This window comes from Oncorhynchus tshawytscha, linkage group LG23 (assembly GCF_018296145.1).
Source record: "Oncorhynchus tshawytscha isolate Ot180627B linkage group LG23, Otsh_v2.0, whole genome shotgun sequence".
Taxonomy (NCBI): domain Eukaryota; kingdom Metazoa; phylum Chordata; class Actinopteri; order Salmoniformes; family Salmonidae; genus Oncorhynchus; species Oncorhynchus tshawytscha.
This window is the reverse complement of record NC_056451.1, coordinates 13,634,770-13,651,626: the sequence shown is the minus strand read 5'-3', so window position 1 is coordinate 13,651,626 and position 16,857 is coordinate 13,634,770.

Sequence of the window (16,857 nt, the reverse complement as noted above, 5' to 3'; positions counted from 1 at the left end):
GTATGTGATGAATTTCATTATAATTCTTACTAATTCTTCTTAAATGTATTAAATTGTCCCCCCCCACCCCCCCCTCACCCCCTCATCAACCTACACACAATATCCCATAATGGCAAAGCAGAAACAGGTTTTTAGAAATTTTTGCAAATGTCGAAAAACATTTATTTGAAATGAAATATACATTTACATTATTCAGACCCTTTACTCAGTACTTTGTTGAAGCACCTTTGGAAGTGATTGCAATCTTCAGTCTTCTTGGGTATGACGCTACAATCTTGGCACACCTGTATTTGGGGAGTTTCTCCTATTCTTCTCTGCAGATACTCTCAAGCTCTGTCAGGTTGGATGGGGAGCTTTGCTGCACAGCTATTTTCAGGTCTCTCCAAAGATGTTTGATTGGGTTCAAGTCCAGGCTCGGTCTGGGCCACTCAAGGACATTCAGAGACTTGTCCTGAAGCCACTCCTGTGTTGTCTTAGCTGTGTGTTTAGGGTAGTTGTCCTGTTGGAAGGTGAACAGATGGTGGCAGACATTTTGTTGGGTAATCTTCCCCAGATCTGTGACTTGACACAATCCTCTCTCGGCGCTATTATCCTCAGCATAAATGAAATATCTTATAGAATTCTACAGTCTGGCCACACAGCAATGTTGTTTGTAATTTACAGATTTTTTTTACCATGTCAATGTTTTGACTGAATAGCTGAATAGGGCCATAAATTCACTCCATTGTTTTTGTGTGACAGTGCTCTCTTTCCAGGGGCTGAAATTAAATTTCAATTCCATCAAGTCAGGAGATAAATTGAAATGTAAGAATGAAAAGTGTCATTCCTTTTCAATGAGAAAGTTTTCCATTTTGGAACTAGAATTTAAATTTGCTTTCACTGGGTGTCATGGAGGACAGGTATGTTTATCAGGAGGGGTGGAGGGGATATTACTGAAATAGACCCCTGTAGTTAGTGGAAAAGTTTGTTGGTCAACGTGACTCCTGCAGGAGCTCTCCTCCCGATGTAGTGATGACCTCATCCTAGGGAAAATAACACAGCAGTGAAGAATAGATATTGGATATTGAGACAGAAATATGATTTACACAGATCAATTTAGCGCAGACACAGCAAATGCGCATAGACAAGTGAGAGCTAAATCAATCCCAGACAGGCAGACATGACAGACCGATAGACAGAGACCAAAGACAGACAAGAAAAGAAAGATGGACTAAAAATAAAGACCTTGTGGAATTAAATGAGGTTGGCCAGAGTGAAAAAACCTTTTCTGATCAAGCTTTCTCCAAAGACATCCACCAGGAAGTGTTTGAAGCCACAGGTGGTGCAGTTGCTCAGGGTGTAACCCATAGAGATTGATAGAGGACTCAAGTCAATTAAGAACAAATTATTATTTACAATGACAGCCTACCACAGCCAAAGCTGGATGACACTGGGACAATTATGTGGTGCCCTATGGGACTCCCAATCACAGCCAGATGTGATACAGCCTGGATTTGAACCAGGGAGTAATGTAGTGATGCCTCTTGCACTGAGATGCAGTGCCTTAGACCACTGCACCACTTGGGAGCCCTCACTTATAGCTTGTTTTCGCATGGACATTGCCATTGAGGGCGTCCACCATTTTAAAGTAGTCAACTGGCTGGGGGTTCCTTCGGGTTGGGAGCAATCAGCCAATGACTTCCAATTTAAATTGGGTGCTATGGTATGTAAATGGCTTTAAACTATAAAACCACTATCTAGTGGCCACAATAAATTAATGACACACAATATTTGGTTTCAGGACTAAATCAGCAATATTAGCTTTACACTTTATTTAAACACAAATAAGAAGAAAATGGATTACTTTAAAATTGAGATGTCAATGGCGCTGCCCATGCTGTTGCATACACTATAATAGCAGGTATGCAAAGATGAGTCTTCTATCTAGCTCTATGGTGTAACCCCAGATCTGCTCCCTGGTTTGAACCAGGAAGCATCTCTCTAAAGCATTCATCAGCAAAGACTCAGACTCCTGGCAAGAGATGATGCCTACAGAGAGAAAGAGACAGCCAGCTATGACCTTATATCTGTAGTTATAGGGCCAGATTACAGTAATTTCCATGTTTATCTTCTTGGGAGTGTACTGTCAATGGTGGGTATCAGTGCCTTTCAAAGTGGTCCTATATAGGCTAATTAAGAACTAGTAGGCCTACACTACACATATGCAAAAACGTATACAGACATACATGCACATACATAAATTTGTCTGATGTCTAGTGATGGCAGAAGAGTAGGGCTCGGGAATATTGTTGAGAACTAAGGGGTGTGTTCAGGAGAGAGCAATGTTACAGAATGTTCAGAGAAAAAAGTTAGAAAAAAAGAATATTCAGATTCAAATATTTTGTGTGGAGATACATGATTATCTTTCAGGTAGAATAGGGAATCATATTAGCTCTATCCATTACCGTTCTACCTGAAACGTTCAAAACATTTCACCTCACTGAATAGACCCATGACTCCTTACCCAGTGGGCAAAACGGGTTCAAATGATGTCATAATGACGTCGAACCAAGACAGAGGGAGGAAGCTGGGAGATGTTGGTTCATAGGTGAATGGCAATATTGTGCTGCATTGTTGTGATGTAATAAATGCAGAAGGAAAACCATGTGGAATCATCATACACCAATCACAGGAGATAATCCATTTGTTTTGATTAAGACATCATTCATTTTGTTTAGAATTGTCACGTCTTCACCGGTCCTGGTAACCCATCTATATGCACACCTGTCAACCTTCATTACGCACAGCTGCGCCTCATCATTTGGCACACCTGGACTTCATCACCTTCTTGATTATTTCCTATTTATCTTGTACTCCATTGTTATCACCCACCAGGCAATATTGTTTATTTTTCCATGTTAGATGCATCTCTTGTTTTGTACTGTGCCATGGTCTTAGTCACTAAACTCACCAACTGCACTTGCTTTCTGACTCCCTGCATCTACGTTACAAGCATTTAATCAATAAAGTAGCCCAGATGTATCCTGGCAAACAAGCTTTCAAAGTAATTTTTTGAATGTCATGAAAACACTTGTGCTTAGATTTAAGTTATGATACTGACAAGTCTTCTTGCAAAGTTGTTTATACTGCTTGGTCAATATTTATTACTGTAAGTGTAACATTTTATATTATATAATATTAATGCAAACTTTTCCACCTTTTTCTGAAAGAAATAAAAAAATTCAAGAGTTGGCTCAACTTAATAAAAATGTTCTTCAAATAACCAATTAAGTTCAACTAAATTAGGTTTATGTATTTAATTATTCCTTTTTACCCATGTCTTATGTAATGTATCTTGGCCCTCTTTTACATATTCCTTACCGGTGTGGTATCTTGTCTTATCTTGTGAACACTATTATGCCTCTTTGGGGGTTTAATTTAACATGTTTATAACTTGAACGAGTTTTGTAATAAGATCAAAATGAATAAAAACAAAAGTCATGTGACCTGTGACCTACCGATGAGGTGAATCAACCTGCTTGTCATGCTAATGTCGTGCGAATGACTGACAAAACATCACTTAAATTAAATGCACTAATCTTCTAAGCTTGTGAAATAGTCCACGTGACTCAGTGATAATGTGACACTTATAGCTCAGACACACTGATAGGATTGTCAAACGTTTGCCTGCCAACAGTTCTTAGCACCTCTGAACAGTGTCAGCAGTCAATATCTTCTGTGTTCACACAGCAAAGACCTTGAATTCATCAGCCACCTTGTTAAAATACTCCAAACCAGAAGGTGGCAGTAGCATTGTATGGCAATGCATGTCTGTGTGTGTTGCTTATGGTTTAGATTGAGATAATGTTGTTATTTTGTAGAAAGCCTTGTTTATACAAGCCAGATGGCCACAGCTAGATAACTACCTAGCAAGATGATGAAGAAATAATTGAATTAAATCTCCATAATCCCATACTGCCAGTCCATAGCTGAATGTTTAGCTAGCTAGCTAGCTAACGTTAGCATATTCGCTAGCTATCACAACATAAATCAAATCAAATTTATTTATATAGCCCTTCGTACATCAGCTGATATCTCAAAGTGCTGTACAGAAACCCAGCCTAAAACCCCAAACAGCAAGCAATGCAGGTGTAGAAGCACGGTGGCTAGGAAAAACTCCCTAGAAAGGCCAAAACCTAGGAAGAAACCTAGAGAGGAACCAGGCTATGTGGGGTGGCCAGTCCTCTTCTGGCTGTGCCGGGTGGAGATTATAACAGAACATGGCCAAGATGTTCAAATGTTCATAAATGACCAGCATGGTCGAATAATAATAAGGCAGAACAGTTGAAACTGGAGCAGCAGCACAGTCAGGTGGAAGTTGAAACTAGAGCAGCAGCATGGCCAGGTGGACTGGGGACAGCAAGGAGTCATCATGTCAGGTAGTCCTGGGGCATGGTCCTAGGGCTCAGGTCAGTTGAAACTGGAACAGCAGCATGGCCAGGTGGACTGGGGACAGCAAGGAGTCATCATGTCAGGTAGTCCTGGAGCTCAGGTCCTAGGGCTCAGGTCCTCCGAGAGAGAGAAAGAAAGAGAGAAGGAGAGAATTAGAGAACGCACACTTAGATTCACACAGGACACCGAATAGGACAGGAGAAGTACTCCAGATATAACAAACTGACCCCAGCCCCCCGACACATAAACTACTGCAGCATAAATACTGGAGGCTGAGACAGGAGGGGTCAGGAGACACTGTGGCCCCATCCGAGGTCACCCCCGGACAAGAGATCTTCTGTTGAATCTGACAATTAATCTTAATGGTTGTACAGTCGTCTCAAATAAAACTGTGAAGGACCTCGGCGTTACTCTGGACCCTGATCTCTCTTTTGAAGAACATATCAAGACCATTTCAAGGACATCTTTTTTCCATCTACGTAACATTGCAAAAATCAGAAACTTTCTGTCCAAAAATGATGCAGAAAAATTAATCCATACATTTGTCACTTCTAGGTTAGACTACTGCAATGCTCTATTTTCCGGCTACCCGGATAAAGCACTAAATAAACTTCAGTTAGTGCTAAATACGGCTGCTAGAATCCTGACTAGAACCAAAAAATTTGATCATATTACTCCAGTGCTAGCCTCTCTACACTGGCTTCCTGTCAAAGCAAGGGCTGATTTCAAGGTTTTACTGCTAACCTACAAAGCATTACATGGGCTTGCTCCTACCTATCTCTCTGATTTGGTCCTGCCGTACATACCTACACGTACGCTACGGTCACAAGACGCAGGCCTCCTAATTGTCCCCAGAATTTCTAAGCAAACAGCTGGAGGCAGGGCTTTCTCCTATAGAGCTCCATTTTTATGGAACGGTCTGCCTACCCATGTCAGAGACGCAAACTCGGTCTCAACCTTTAAGTCTTTACTGAAGACTCATCTCTTCAGTGGGTCATATGATTGAGTGTAGTCTGGCCCAGGAGTGGGAAGGTGAACGGAAAGGCTCTGGAGCAACGAACCGCCCTTGCTGTCTCTGCCTGGCCGGTTCCCTTTCCACTGGGATTCTCTGCCTCTAACCCTATTACAGGGGCTGGGTCACTGGCTTACTGGGGCTCTCTATCATGCCGTCCCTGGAGGGGGTGCGTCACCTGAGTGGGTTGATTCACTGTTGTGGTCATCCTGTCTGGGTTGGCGCCCCCCCCTTGGGTTGTGCCGTGGCGGAGATCTTTGTGGGCTATACTCAGCCTTGTCTCAGGATGGTAAGTTGGTGGTTGAAGATATCCCTCTAGTGGTGTGGGGGCTGTGCTTTGGCAAAGTGGGTGGGGTTATATCCTTCCTGTTTGGCCCTGTCCGGGGGCAAGGACACCACTAACTTGGCATCTAACACAGGCAGCTGTTTCATGGAAACTAGCTGAATAATAGTGATGTAATTATGTCAATACTAGCCATAGTGGTTTGCTAGCTTGGAGGAAGTATTTAGTTCAGATTCAGTTTCAGAGTGTTTAATAGTCACATGGTTGCAGGTGTGATTGTAGGGTACAGTGACAATCTTAGGTTTCGATCTCTAAGTGGACTAAAATAATGAAAATTGTAATAAAAAAACAGCAATAGAAATAACACTATATACATAACAACTGTGGCAGTGGTGAATGAATAAATGTAATTTGGGGTGGAGTCCATAGTGGGAGTGTTATGTGTATTGTGTCTGTGTCAACTTCCACAAGAAATATAATACATAAAATTATGAAATATTTACAATCTTCATTATTTTATAGTCCTAATTAAATTCAATAAAGTTTTTTCATGATTATTGTATTTATTATTATTATTTGATTTAAGATTCTGTGTGTCCCTGATATCACTTCCCACCCTGTTAGCTTGTTGTTCTCCATTTAAGAAAACAACCCTTCCTAAAAATGACACCACATTCAGGAAGTGTCATAATTTATTTGGTGTGAAAACAATGGTGCAAAGCTAAATAAATACAAACACTCAGTTTTATCTATTTGTCCATGTTTCATGTTGTTTGTATGTCCCAGTCATACATTTCCACCATGCTTGGCTAAAGTATAGATAAACAACATTTAAAAATGTTAAAATATGTTTGATAGAGAAGTTAAAATTATGGTCATGAAAAATGTAAAGGTCATGAGGCAAAAAGCAGTGGTGGTAAAAGTACTCAATTGTCATACTTGAGTAAAAGCAAAGATACCTTAATAGAAAATGACTCAAGTAAAAGTGAAATTCACCCAGCAAAATACTACTTGAGTAAATGTCTAAAAGTATTTGGTTTTAAATATACTTAAGTATCAAACGCAAATGTGATTGCTAAAATATAATTAAGTATCAAAAGTAAAAATAATTTAAAATTCCTTACATTCAGCAAAACATACAGCACCATTTATTTTTTTGTTTACATTTATGGATCGCTACGGGGCAAGCTCCAACACTCAGACATAATTTACAAACAATGCATGTGTTGAGTGAGTCCACCTATTTAGAGGCAGTAGGGATGATCAAATCAAATCAAATTTTATTTGTCACATACACATGGTTAGCAGATGTTAATGCGAGTGTAGCGAAATGCTTGTGCTTCTAGTTCCGACAATGCAGTAATAACCAACAAGTAATCTAGCTAACAATTCCAAAACTACTTCCTTATACACACAAGTGTAAAGGGATAAGGAATATGTACATAAAGATATATGAATGAGTGATGGTACAGAGCGGCATAGGCAAGATGCAGTAGATGGTATCGAGTACAGTATATACATATGAGATGAGGATGTAAACAAAGTGGCATAGTTCAAAGTGGCTAGTGATACATGTATTACATAAGGATGCAGTAGATGATATAGAGTACAGTATATACAGTACGTATACATATGAGATAAATAATGTAGGGTATGTAAACATTATATTAAGTAGCATTGTTTAAAGTGGCTAGTGATATATTTTACATCAATTCCCATTATTAAAGTAGCTGGAGTTGAGTCAGTGTGTTGGCAGCAGCCACTCAATGTTAGTGGTAGCTGTTTAACAGTCTGATGGCCTTGAGATAGAAGCTGTTTTTCAGTCTCTCGGTCCCAGCTTTGATGCACCTGTACTGACCTCGCCTTCTGGATGATAGCGGGGTGAACAGGCAGTGGCTCGGGTGGTTGTTGTCCTTGATGATCTTTAAGGCCTTCCTGTGACATCTGGTGGTGTAGGTGTCCTGGAGGGCAGGTCAGGAATGTTCTCTCAGGACAGGTGTCCTGTTAAGGATTTAAAATATAAGGAGTACTTTTGGATGTCAGGGAAAATGTATGGAGTAGAAAGTACATTATTGTCTTTAGGAATGTAGTGAAGTAAAAGTTGTCAAAAATATAAATAGTAAAGTACACATAGCAAAAAAAATACTTAAGTAGTATTTTCAAATATTTTTACTTAAATACTTTACACAACTGGCAAAAAGCTACCATCCCACAGCCTACATTGCATATGAGATGTGACTGGCTCATCCATTGACGTAGAAAATGCCCTCTTTTTAAAAACTTTTTGTGTTTGCTCTCTGATTGGCTCAAAGTCAAGTTGTTGGTAGATAGATCTGGTAGGTTTGTCGCTACAGGGGCGATTCGCAGTAGGTACCGCTTTTGTTGTAGCAGGAGAAGGAAGAGCCTACCACTGCAATAAGTACCTAGTAATACCTAGTGATATTATAGGTGTGTTTAATGGTTTAAGTATTAAGGGCACTTCCAAAACATAAAGAATACACTACTAGGCTATATAACACCTCAAATGGCCCCCGTTTCTGGCACACACAATGCAACACGTGATCGATAATAGCGGCCATTAAAATGTGATTGATAGGGTCTCTCATCAATATGGTTGAGATCCAGCTCGCATTGCAACTCTTGTGAGGTGGTAACTATCTTCAATTGATGTCATCTGGCTACTGGAAATATATCAAAAAGGTTTACAAGTTAATATCATTTTGGAATCTTGTTCAACTTTAATCTAATGAATTCTACATACAAGTGAGGTCAGTAAATATAAAGTATACATATGCACGTGTATCTGTGCATTGTCCATTTCTGTCATTTTTCTGTTCCAATAAATAACTAAATAGCCACATAAAACAAGTTTTCCCTCTTTTTCTATCACAATTACTATAGTTTGAATTAATAACAATTGTACTACTGTTATATAAATATTCATACACATAGCTCATATATTATACAGCGCTAAGCTAAACCGCCTGACTGAAGTCATCTTACGTACCCTTGCTAAAACAGGAACTAGCTCACACAGCCAGCAATAAAACTACCTCCCTAATACTATCCCCTCAGCTTGGTTGTCTCCCAACCCCAGGAAACAAAGACATTCCATCGCAAGAACACATACACCCAGCCATAAAACTGACCCCCTCTGCTCTCCTGTGTCAGATTTCCTGACACACAAATGTCTCCTTGTATAAACACACATCTCACCCCCTCTACTGGTCGGGTGCTCAGAACAAGACTCTGCTGTGCACCAATGGGGCCCGCTCTGGCTAGAGCAAGGCCCGCCTCCAACCCTTTGTGACCAGTCAGAAGACCAAAACGACAAGACTCCACCTACTTTATTCTATGTATAAAAATGAATGTAACCTTTGTATAAGGCCTCTTTTTCACCTGACTCCTTGCCGAGTTATATGAACTAGATCCGTGCACGTAAAACTGCGGGACAAGATATCTTTGACTCATTAAAACTGTCTTTTGTTACAACTGAAATCCACTCTGTCCAGCGTCCGTGATTTGGTCTCAACTCTCCAATATATAAACACTAACACTACTTGGGTGAGATTCAGTAAAACATTGTTAAAATGATCCTGAATGTGTTTTATGTTGTTTATGACATTGACTTATTTACCATTGTGCCTATGTGACTCACCACCTGGAATCGGTCTTAAAACTAGATACTTTTACTCAAGTAGTATTTTACTTGGTGACTTTTACTTGTGTCATTTTCTATTAAGATATGTTTACTCAATTGTCATACTTGAGTAAAAATAGTTTTTCTACGACCGAAAATGAGGATCAATATCTGTGTGTTCCAGAATCTGAATGAATTCACAATAAGAATACATTTTTAAATGCCCGGCACTGTAGCGTTGTTGGCACTGTGTTCATTGTTGTTTAACTAGCTAACGTTCGCTGGCTGGCTCGTCAGCTAATGTGACGTGTGTACAACACCCTTTGAATATGGCCGGTGTCAGTAAACGTCTGCAAAAGAATTTAATGAAATTGTTGCCAGCAGAGCCGGTAAGGCTGTTTTCATGTTATCCATAGGTAAACAAATCATCGCCAGAGCGTCAAGGGTGTGCTCCGAGGGCGAAACTAGATGGGTGTGAACGATGCTGAATGGGTGTAGACAAAGAAGAGCTCTTCACTAGATACCAAAACATTCAAAAGGCCAATTTCTCAAAAGTGAGTTTGCAACTTGATCAACTTTCAAAGCAGAACCACTTACCCATTGTTCCTCAAATATAGTGTATGATATACCATTTTGTAGCGCTACTTTTAACCAATGTTGTAAAAAATAATTTTTGCTACATTAAATGTACTTAAGTAAAATGGAGTAAAAAGTACTGTCATCATACTTTTGTAAAAGTAAAAATGTTATACAATTAATTCCTTATATTAAGCAGTGGATGTACTTAAGTATCAAAAGTATGAAACGTTAGAGCCGTAAACACAAAAAGCAGAAAAGACAGATCTTTTATTCAGTTTGAGCTTTTCTAAAGGTAACAGTCTTACTTACGGATGCAAGAAGAGCTCAGATAGATAAATAAAAGTGGATTCTCAAATAGGAAACACTTCAAAATACATCTCTTACAGACAAAATATAATTATGCCTTAATAATGAAGGAATATAGCCAGTACACGTAAGAACTTACAATCACTGACACTTTGCTTTAGAAAAAAACATCATATAATAGAACCCTATACATAAAAATAAAATGTTTAGCTCAACCAAAGTACACACAACCTCACTGTGGGGATATGAGGACATCACCTCTGATGGAACTGTATTAGAAATCAGTGTGTCAGGTCATGCCTTTGTAACAAGGACACCTATAACTTGTGAATTTTAAACAATTTAACAAAATGCATAAGGCATCCGTGTCCTCGGGCTTGCTAGTGTTAAGCAGTCATTACTTGAAGTTGAAGAATTTACAGTTCATCTTCAATAAAATATTGTTTTCAAAGTTTCTGGAATCCAGCCTTGCTCTCCTGGGGCTGAAAATAAGTCCTGCAATGCTTAACAGCCTTTCACAGGCAGCTGATACAGGTAAGGATGCGTTTAACCTCAGACACAGCTTACAGACTGCCGGGAAGGGCTTGAGCAACTCCATATGATCAGCTGAACAGGCCAGGTATTCGTCCAGCTGTTTGGAGCTTTCTTATGCTTGAGATGTTTTCATGGCAGAGAAGTCATCCTCATCTGATGAACTGGTGCCATAACCCAGCTGCAGCAAGGGTTCTTCCAGGTGGTCCTTGATGTAGTCCATTCCTAAAGTACAAGGAAGATGACAATATAAATCATGCTGTTATGAGCCTACATGAATCAATCCCCATCTATATAAACCAAGCAACAGGGCTAAATAGGCTACCCATTGGACTGAACCACAAAGTCAGGAATTTAGTTTAAATGGGTGGTTCTCAAATCTATGAAGAGTCATTGTACACTATACACAGTTGTTCATGAATAATAAAATACTGCTAATTAACCACATGTTGTCTTACCCATTCTAATGCTGGCGTCATACTTTGTTGACGTTGTTTTGAATTTGGGGAGAAGGATTGCAGCTGGTATCAGCTCAGGGTCGTGAAACATTCTGGCCAAAGCGCTTCTTCAGTCCCAGTTGTAGTGCATCCACCAGAGGCTTACAGTACTTCAGGGACAACTTGATTCGGTTTTGTGATTAGCAGGTTGATAGTTGGAAGTAGCCACCCCATCTGGACATTGGTTTCAGCCTGCAGGATGTTGATGGCCTTTGCGACTGGGCTCATGGTGGCAGCATACTCTGTGAGGAAGGCGAGTTCAGATGCATTGAACCTATGAAAAATATATATATAATAACTGTGTTTCTAACACTATACAAACAGGACCACTAACCATTTCACCTGATTTAACTACAGTAATCAATGGCTGGATGAGTAGTTGACAAAATGGATCAATGATAGTGTATGGCTACAACATGTGAAATAGTTATTAGTCCCCAAGCAAAGTGTCAGGAAACACCAACAGATTTAGACAACATTCAAGACCTTAAATTATGACAAAAATAATACATAATCCTTACTTACATTGGAACCTCGGAAGTCTTTGCAGAGAACTCAGACGACTGCCTCTCCTTTGTCTTTGACGATCCTCAGGAGTCTTTCTACAGTCATGAACCAGGAGTTCCACCTTGTAGCATTCAGGCACAGCAGCTGGAGGGCGCTAGCATCTTCAACCTTTTCGGCTGCAAGTGTGGATGTTCCGCATTTGTTCCAAAGTGCTGGCACTTGCCAAATGTTGAACGGGACACTTTTTTGTAAGCCTCACTGAATGTTGCTTTCAGGGCATCAACTGTAGACACTACGTTGAGTAGGTGGCAAGCACCGAGCTGGTGCTTCGGCAGCTGGTACTCAAAACTATCATCTTCATTCAGGATCGTTGCCACATCAACAAACTCCACTTCTTCACTCTCTTCTTGTTCCTCTTCACCATCTTCCTGTCCTGTCTGAGCTGCTTCACCACACACTGCATCGTTGTTTTCATCTTCTCCAAAAACTGGGAAAGCTTTCAAGATGTCAGAGCCCTTGTCTGTTGTTGTTCTCACAATCTTAACTCAGATTTCAAACTCAAAATGGATGTCATTTAGGGCGCCTGCCAACACATCAAAGGTGTGCAATCTTCTCAACCATTTACAGGCCAGGGCTGCAGAGCATGTGTTGAGACTGTCAGGGTCTATCTTGTGGGCTGTAACACCAATGAAGCTCCGGCTTCTTGCAGACCAGCAGTCGGTGGTGGCGATTTGGTCAACTCCTCTCATGGCCTCAGTCACCTTCTTCTTCATTTCCTTGGAGGCTTCAATCCTGAAGCGCAGTGGAGGCCTTGATAAGATATTTGAGTTAAGCTGCAGATAATGGGCAAACTCTCTTTATGGTTCTTGTTCTACAACGTTGAATGGTTGGAGCCCTTGGACCACATACTTCACCACATCTTTGTCGATGGATTCCTGTGACACTGTCTTCAGTAATGTGCTCTGCTTGATGGTGGAAGGAGTCTTAGGGGCATGTTCTCTCTTCAGAGTGTTTGCAGTCAGTTCTCCATACTTAAGATTGTATACATGCTTTCTCTGAAATTAGAAGAAAAATAAGAGACAGTTACTTAGCTAGATAACTACCATCACCGAACACTTAAGGCATAGGAGCCTAATTTTAAAGCTATAAACAGTTAAGTGGGAGTTTGTGACCACCATTTCATATTGCATTGAGAAAAAACAATGTTAATTGATTTAGCAAGGTAAGAACAACTTTATCAACTAACACAAGGAATAAAATGGCCAGCTAACTGGGTGTTAGCTAAAATTCAAAAGCTAACATTAGTTAGCTAGCTAGCTAACTTGATCAGGTGTTTCGAGAAAATGTATTTGGCTAGACTAATGTTAGTTGGATAAAATGTGCCCAGATTCGGAAACTACCAGTTAATGTTTCTGTATGATATGTTGGATAAAGGAATAAAGACAGACACCAATGTCAAGTTCAATAGACTTGTTTGTGCATTGTACAATTCCCTAAACGTGGAGTCCGGGAAACAGTCCGGCTAGTCGAATACCTATCAATTAGACTCCGTAACATCATCCTTTTCAGTAGAAAGTGCAAACATAAAGGCATAACATGAAATTCTTAACAGTCAGGTCATGACAATTGAAAAATCATGACATTTTCTTTTTACTTCAGTTGTCATCTTCCTTTTATTTTATTTTTAATTAACAGAGGACAAGTTAGCAGTCTCTTGCTTACAGAGTAAGCCTGTCCGGTGGCTTGCACAGCCGACCCACCCGTGAGTAAGTATTGGCTCTGACAGGGGTAGGATTAGGGCCACGAGCTGGAGAGCTTGGTGGGGTAGAAGCCTCACCTTCAGTTGGCTCATGTCTCAATTCTGCACCCCTTACCCTTAGGCCTAGACTGTGATCCAGCTCATCTAGGTGAGTGTATGGCGTGTTCTGGTTGGTCTGCTCTGCTACACGCAGATCCAGGTAAGAACGTGGTGCAACTCTCTGCAGGCATGTGCCCAGCCTCCAAAGTCCTGTGTGGTCTCCCGGCAGTGGTTTTATCCTTATCGTTTCACCCACCTCCAGCTCTGGTAGGTCTCGAGCAGTCCGGTCGTAGAAGCACTTAGCGAGCTGCTTTCTGTGACACAGTTTGTCCATGACGCCAACCATGACGCAGGGCTCAAGTAGCTTGTTAGCTATGGGGATGGTAGTCTTCAGACGTCTGGACAGAAGGCGTTGTGCTGGGCTGCTGTCCATGTTTTCGGTGGGCGTGTTCCTCCACTGCAAGATCGCTTTCCATGTGTCGTTGCTGACCTCTCGTGCAAGGTCCTGCCTAACAGGTTTTTTGCAATCTTGACAGCTGATTCTGCCTTGCCATTTGCTTTTGGGTGTCTTGGAGGGGTCACATGGTCAAACTCCCATTCTGAGGCAAAACGCTTGAACTGTGCAGTGAATTGTGGGCCATTGTCTGTGATTACCTTGTCAGGCTGACCTTGCCTTGCAAACTGCGGCTTGCAGCGCTTTATGACCGTCTCTGCAGACAAGTCAGGGAGCTGTTCAATTTCCCAAAAAAGTCAGAGTAGTGAACAACGATGAGAAGATAGTCCTTTTGTCTGTGGCTGAATAAGTACATGCTGAGAATTTGCCAGGCCCTTTTGGGCAGTTCGTGTGACATCATGGTTTCCTATTGCTGTTCATGAGCGAACTGGTTGCATGTGGTACAGTTGCTGACAAAGTCTTTCATTTCTGCTTGCTTGTTCGGCCAGTATAATGTTTCACGAGCCTGGCGGTAGCATGCGTCACCTCCAACGTGACTGGAATGTATGCGGGTAAGCATCTCTGGACGTAGTGATTTGGGAATAATGACCTTTTGACCTCTGAACAAGACACCATTTTGCACGCTGATCTCATCTCGAAAGATCCAGTATTCTCTCACTGTGAAAGGTGTCTCCTCTTTCAGGTATGGCCAACCTGCGAGAGCCATGGACTTCAGTAACTGTAGGTGTTTGTCCTTGTCAGTGTGTTGCCTGATCTGGGCTAGGCAGTGATCTGTGATGTTTAAGTAGTCTGCCTGATTAATCTGTTGAACATCTTGTTGTTCCTGCTGTAGCGAACAGCAGGAACAACAAGTGCCTCTGCCTGTACATTGTGCTGTTGCCCTGCTTAGTGTGTCGCTGATGTACATCTCTGGTCCTGGCTTGTAAATGACCTTCAGGCTGTAGTTTTGCAGAGTCAGGAGCATGCTTTGAAACCTCTTGGGCGTGTTGAGGAGAGGTTTCCTGAATATGGCAATGAGTGGTTTGTGGCCAGTTTCAGTGGTGACCAGCTCTCGACCATAGTGATGGAATCGCTGGCAGGAGAAGACGATGCTGAGGCACTCTTTCTCAATTTGTGCATAGTTTTGTTCGGTGGGGTTGAGCGCTCGAGGCAAACGCAACGGGCTGGCCTTCCTGCATAAGGCAGCATCCAAGTCCCCTTTGGCTGGAGTCGCTCTGGTTTGTGACAGGCTTTGTGACGTCGTAGTAGCGCAACACTGGCATGGACGAAGCCAGAGATTTCATCTCCTGCACTGCGGCCTCATGCTTGGGTAGCCAGTGCCATGGTGTATCTTTGTCCAGCAACCGGCACAGAGCCTCACAGACTACTGATAGGTGTGGCATGAACTTTGCAAGATAGTTTGCAAAACCGATGAGACGCTGTACTCCTTTTGCATCAGACGGGTTTGGCATGTCGAGGATCGCTCTGACCTTGTCTGGGTCCGGCTTCAGGCCTTTGGCCGAGAGAATGTGGCCATGGAAGTGGACGTCTTTCACCTTGAACTGCAGCTTCTTCTGGCCAAGGCGCAGTTTCACTGATCGGCAGCGCTCCATCAGTGCCAGGAGCTTCACATCATGGTCGCGTTCTGCTTCTTCGTCTGTGTCAACACAGCCTACGATCAGGACATCATAGGGCGATGGGTTCAATGCCCTTGAACCCAGCCAGTAACTCGTGCTGCTTGTGTTGGTATACCTCCGGCACCACTGAGACACCAAACGGGAGCTTGAGCCAGCGTTTCCGACCCCAGGGGGTCCAGAAGGTAGTCATGAAGCTGCTTTCTTCATCCAGCTTGCATTGAAGGAATGCATCTCGGGCATCCACCAAGGTGAAAATCCTGGCCTTGGGAAGCTTATAGAGGACATCCTCTAGTGTCGGCAAGATGTAGTTGGATCGTTTCAGTGCTTGGTTCAGGTGCTTTGGGTCGATGCAGACACTCAGCTTCTCTGTTTTTTTCACTTTGACCATATTGCTGATCCAGTCAGTTGGTTCAGTCACAGATGTCATGTGGCCATCGGCCTCATAATTGTCCAGCTGGGCCTTCACAGGCACTTTCATTGCAATGGGCACATTGCGCGGAGCACACTGGACTGGAGTGATGCTCTCATCCACTTCAAAGTGTACCTCCCCAGGCACTGATTCAACGGGCATGTTGAATACATCGTCATATCTCCTGAGTAGTTGTTCTTTGGACAGGGGTCCATGCTGGACATGATCCACAATGTGCAGGTCATTTGGTACAGTGAACTGCATCAGTTCCAGGCGTTCGCCCTGCAGAGCCTGAGAGGATGTTGACTGGTTTTCACAATCTCAAACTCCAGCTTGTGTTTGCGTCCCCGAATAACACATTCGGTCTCAAAGGTGCCCATAGAGTACAGCTTTAGTCTCGTATCGCTGGGCAATAGATGTGTGTCAGGTGCCAGATTGATTTTGTCTTTTTAGCTCATTACGTTGCATGTAGCCCCGGAATCCAGTTGACATTGTTGTTGCTTGTTGTGTAATCGTAGTGTCACAAACCATTTCTTCCCTCTTGAGTGTACAGCCCCAATGGATTCATGCATGTAAATGTCACATTCACTGTTCAGCTCTGAACATTGATTGACATCGTCAACACAAAGAATCTTGCCCTCGCTCACCCTTCTAGTTCCACAAGCTCTGCATGGTTTTCCGTAGGCAGGGCAGTGCTCTTTGCCACGTGTGTGTGTATTCCCACAGTATTTACATGCTATGGTGCTCTCTGTGTTCACCGTTCGTGGTGAATTACTCTGCCTCGATTTGTTTTG